Below are 6,025 nucleotides of genomic sequence, written 5' to 3'. Positions count from 1 at the left end.
GTCAGTGGAGCCTTTCATAATGTATGTTAGTAAATACAGGTCTCTAAATTTGTTGTATGCATCCTAGTGCAATTCTTGCCCAGATGTGAAGAGTTCTGGATAACTAGAGAGTAAAAGGCTGTTGTAAACTATTGGGCTTCTACACGTGGTTAATAAATCATGTTTTATAGGGTGATTTTTACTGTATATTTGAAAAGTGCCATATATTTATTATAGATAGCAATGGTTCTCAGAAAGGTTAAATGTGTTGCTCTGAAGAAAATGTATTACAAACCTGATATTGCTGGTGGGGCAAATGCTCTTTTCCAAGAAACCAAAAACAAGCTAAGGTCTTGAAAAATGCCAGGCAGGAGCAGGGCTCTCACAGTGAGATGCACATGCTCCGTCCCTTGACGGCAGGAATAAATTTGAAGAGAAACAGAATTACTGCTTCAGATGCGGCTGGGCAGTTCTCAGAACATCACAGCAGTGCTAGCAACTCTGTGTAAGTATGCCTGAAATTAGGTCTTCAGCTAAATGAGAAGATGGAAAACTAAGTTGCTACTACTTAGGCAGGCCCCATTTTTGCATGTCTGTAAGTTGTGGTTCCATTAGGATAAAAAAAAGAAATTTAAACAAGTCCTCAGACACCTTCTTCACTACTTTGCTGCCAGTAATGAAGTTAAAGCTGACGTTGTAAAGCAATTTAACAGCACTTTACAATTTGAGATGCGAGGTATTTTACAACCCACCACTCTTTTTGGTACTTTGACGTGCTAACTGCAGCTCTCACAGAAATGCACGCTACAGCCCTGAGGTTGTGACTATGGTGTACTCCCGGAAGGTTTGGGAAACTATTTATAGGAAGTTTTCTAAAGAACGAGATGCTCTGTCTTTTTAAGAAAAGGAACCATCTGAAAGTATCTAAATCCAAGGAACTATCAAGCAAGTTTATGGATGTTTGTTCACTGATGACATTTTCACGGTGACTGAAAGCATTAACTTGTCACAGGGAATCACTTATCAAACAAAAGACTACAAGGGTGGGGTCATTCTTTGTTATTTTTACCTTGAAAAATCACAAAGCACTCGTGCCAAACTGATTGATGTTTGCTGGACTGGAAGAGTTGCACGTCTAAAAACAGAGAAGGGAGAAGAAAGTGTTTATTGTTCAATTGATGGGAATGGCTTCCTAAATCCCACACGTGGGAGGCTATTTCCTATGTCTGCACACATACTTCCTGGAAAAAATATGTAACAGGGAGGTTTCCATCACTCTTCCCAGCAAAGCACCTGGGTATTCCCACAAAACACTGAAGTCGCTATTCCAGTACAGTTAGTTACACCTTTGGGTCTCTTGGGAAACCAGTGTAATGGAAACACACTGGCCCTATGACTGGAAAGCACTATTTTTCCAGATCTCTTATTTGGGTAAGAAATAGATAGACTGTGTGGACATGGCTTTCGTTTAGTCCTCCAGGTATTACTGCTCCAAATTTTAACATGGTGGCCCATAACTTCCAAGTTAGCCCTGATGGATGAGGTGTTTGGATATAAACTAACCCAAAAGCTCTGGGTAGCGTTCAGACATTTTTCACCACATTATCTATTGGACACCAACACATTGCAACATCCTTTTTATTCCTCTTTCTGCAGACATGTCCCTGCAATTCAACTTTTTGTAGCCGTAAAAAGCAGGCAATGAAGAATAGCAGTATTTTAGAGGTCATTTGCATTGCATACTTACCCAAGACAAAAAAAGCCAACAGGTTTGTTACTGCTGCTTATGCCTGTTCACACTATATTCCTGTGAGTAAGCATCCTACTGGCACCATGTCATCGCAGTAATTCCAGGCTAGAACTATCTCATTGTTATTTTGGCAAGGTGATGATTGAACTGTATCTCCCAAAACCTTTGAAGAAATTTTAAAAAATACTCAGACTAGTAAGTATTGTGATGGTCTTTGACAAACTGCCCCTGGGGGGAAGGAAGAGGTGGAGACTTCTAAATGCTGTGTTAAAACAACCATATAAAACACTGCCAAAGATGTTGCAGGGTGTGTTTTCAAAACCATTTTCAGTAAGAGAGTGAATCTGCTATACAGAAGATTTTAAGAGCTCTTGTGAAAAACGCATCTTATCCCAACACGCAGGATATTTCTAACCCTCACAGAAACAACGCTGTGAAAATATCTAGTCTTCCACAAATTAAAAACTTAGAATAAGCTGGGAAGAAAGACAAAGAGCTCTCCTGAGGGTGAAAGAGATGGTTAAAGATGGCTTCTCTCACCACAGGTCTAAAGAGTGCACTAAATCTAAAACACACCTGTTCCAAATAACTCCCATAAAGACCAGGAAAGAGAGAGAAAAACCTATGCATAGAGGCTCCAGTAATCACAATGACAGCAAAATTTAGCTTTAGTCCAGTATATCTCCCATTATTTCATCAGTTGTTTTTTAGACAATATCTTTTATTACTCATGCTTTTTACAAGGGTCCTATATTTTTTTAGGGGCTTTGTCAAAAGCATGCTTCCATTTAAGATAGCGAAAGCTGTTTTTGAGATGGCTGCTTCTAAATTGTCTAAGGCAGAACAGAATATAGCTTTCTTTTGTCGGGGGGAGGGAGAGGATGAGCGGGTTTAAGAGGGTCGTATTTCTTTTAATGTAGCTGGACAGGTTTTCTTTCAGCAGAAGTAGATTTAAAAAGTATTTGTTGCTATATCATCTCATTTCATACTCAGAAATTGCTTTTTAGAAAATATAAACCAGTGGGCAATACAGAAGGGAAAGCCAACACTTAATCTCAGACTCTGGGGTGTAAAAGCATTTAACTCCAGTACTGCATATTTGCAACGTTTGCTGTTCGCATCCTCAAAAGCTTCTAGAAGGAACAGAATGATGCAGGTTGTATTCCCACAAACAGCGACTTCTCTAGTCCAAAATACGTTTTATCAAGGGAACAGATATAATACAGGTTGCAGAGATAGACACATCTAGCACAGGCTGCGGCTTGTTTCCAAGAGAACCAAGCACTGTAATCACGAATGCATTGCATAATGAAATCTCAAGATCTGAGGAACACAGCTAGTGAAAGAGCTCATCAATATCTCCCACACTAGCTGGGTTGGAAGATTTATCCTTCAGCCAGTTTCCTCTCAGATGGGAAGCCACGGAGCTGTTCGTCGCTCAGCAGGCTCCATCCCTACCACACAGTTCTGTTAAAGCACCTCATCTCACATACAGAAACCAACAGCAAGCTCATTTTCTTTTTCCTCTATCTGAGCACTACATGGGACAACACACAGCTTCTAAAATAGATGCAGGATTATTTGTTTGTTTTCCCCTCCAGCTGGAGGCCAATCCATAGCAGTGTTCCCAGTGGAGCTGATACTATTTAACATCATCATTAATGACCTGAGTGAGGAGGCGTTCAAACCTGGGTGGAGTGGTTGATACACCAGAGGGTTGTGCTGCCATCCAGAAGGACCTCATCAGGCTGGAGAAACGGGCTGACAGGAACCTTATGAAGGTCAGCAAGGCAAAGTGCAAAATCCTGTACTTAAGGAGGAACAACCCTACGCACCAGTACACACTGGGAGAAAGAAGGCTCAACAGGCTCTTATCCATGTGTATAAATATCTGATAAGAGGGAGTAAAGAAGACATAGCCAGGCTCTTCTGGCATTGGAATGATAAGAAAAAAATGGGCTGAAATACAGGAAATTCCACTTAAAAGTAAGAAAAAACTTTTTTTTTAATTATTTTTATTATGAGGGTGGTTGGACACTGGCACAGGCTGACCAGAGGAGTCATGGGGTCTCCATCCTTGGAGATACTCAAAACCTGACTAGACACTCCCCTTGGCAACCTGTTCCAGGTGATCCAACTCTGAGCAAGAGCTTGGACTGGAAACCTCCAGAGATGCCTTCACACCTCAGTGATTCTGCAGTGATCATGGTCAGCCTCACCCCAGGCAGCCAGACCAACCAGGCTCACTCTCAGAGCATTTTCTGCCTAAGGCAGCAGTGAACATCAACTTTTTTAGAGCAATTCTGTGTCAGATGCTAGTCCAGAGCTACAGCCCTGGAACAGCAAGTAAACCTCTAGTAGGCTTTCAATGCACCAATTTTTGATGATCTTAATTCTACCCTCAAGATGAGTCAGAGTTGGAAGTTTTGCTGAATTCTAGATTAGGGTGTCTCGGAAGACCAAGAAAAACTTTATGATTTTATTCTGTTGGCCAGTAGAGGGAGGAAAGAGAAAGAAAATGGAAAGAAAGTCCTTTGTGATTTTCTGAGGCTGAATACCAATTCTCTTTCATATTGGCACCAGGACTTCGCAGCCTCGGGGCCAAACCCTTGCTCATCAGAGCTATGATAATAGATAAAACCAGATGAGTTTTAGTCATTCTTCAGGCACTCTAGCCACACGGAACAACCTGCTATGTGGCTAATAGCGAGGAGTGAATCCAGCTGTAATCCTTGCTGACAGCTGACTTACCATCGTGGACAACTGGACTCAGCACAGGTTTCCCTACACCTAGAATTGCATTTGATGCATTAAAGCCAGTCTCATTTATTTTTTTGCCCCCCTAGCAAGGTTGTGAAGTGATCAAATATGACCCCTCTGTCCATTTACAAGGATGTTCTCTGATAGAAGGTGAGGAGAAAGTTTCCTCCCAGCAACTACCCCCGAACTGTGTCCTGGACTGAAGGGGGAGGGCAGCAAGATCCCCCTCCTGCCCTAAGCTGCCTGTTGCTTCCAACATCTCTCCGCTGTTCTCTACCCTTCTGCTACCCTATTGCTAGGCAAGGTAAGGACTTGCTAAGCATTTCGTTCACGTTATATATAATACTAAAACAAGTAATTTTAGCCTGGGCCTGCCCACCGATTCTAGCGGTTACATTTATATGCTGGGGTTTGGGTTGTTATTTTTCACCCTGGCTACATAGCAACAGCTTATAAATGATAAATTTAATGATGAGTGTTATTGATGGAAAAAATTAGGAAAATAAATTATAGTTTGATCTAAAATTAGACCATCCCTGTCTGTGTCTGAGTTCAAATGCTGTTATTCACTTGGTTCTGGCCCCAGCATGAATAGGACACAGGTTGCACTGCTGCACCAACACTCTTCTGAAGTAAAGCAGCATGAGCTGCACCAGACACGTTCATTAGTCCCTCTTCTCCAGAAGTCCACATCGGCGGTTTTAATAGAGTTCTGCTCACAAAATAGTATTTCCAGGAGCGCATAAATGGTGTAGAGCCCCAAGTGCAATTTTCAGAACCGAATGTATGGCACGCAAAAGCCAGTCAATCAACCCTCAGTGACAGTTTCTTCTGCATATAATTGCCTCATAAATGGCCCTTCGGAAAAGTCTTGCTCAGGCTTGAGCCTGGCTCCTGATTGAGATGGCTGTGAAACTGCTGCCTGAGATTTGCAACTTGCTACGCACACTCAGTTACTCAGATAAAAACCTTTCCTAGAGTGTGAAAAACGCATACCCTTTGGAAATCTTTCAATAGAAAAACGATGAAGAGTCTCTCTCCTTGCTTTGTTATTTTAATGGGTCAAAAGTTCCTCCCAGCTGCATTTCACAGCAAATGAAGAAACGCGTGTTGTATGGCACAGTTTAGAGGTGTGACACAACCAAGGATGGAGCACATCCTTCTCGGAGTTTAATCTAAACGTCAGATGAACGCAGTGGCATGTCCACGTGGTGGCAGCAGAGGAGGCGAGTGAGAAACCAGCCGTGCGAAGTCCAAGGATAAACGCTGGCGACCTGAGCCGGAGCATTTCTTAAACGCACACTGGTGCACGCAGCTTCGAAATCAGGTGTGGTTCCCCCAGAAATAATACACCAGGCACCCACCTGCGGCTACCCAAACCCAGACAGAAGCCTAAGCACCAGCTCAATGACAAGCACTCATTGACAATGAGCTGGCACTATCTTCAGGTCAAAGCGTATGTGCCTGCATACACTGCCCCGTGCAGCCCTAAAGGCCCCTTTTCCCTCTCAGCACCCAGCAGACCTAGAAGTGAGG

Source organism: Anser cygnoides, chromosome 1, assembly GCF_040182565.1.
Source record: "Anser cygnoides isolate HZ-2024a breed goose chromosome 1, Taihu_goose_T2T_genome, whole genome shotgun sequence".
Lineage (NCBI taxonomy): Eukaryota > Metazoa > Chordata > Aves > Anseriformes > Anatidae > Anser > Anser cygnoides.
Note: the sequence above shows the minus strand (reverse complement) of the source record.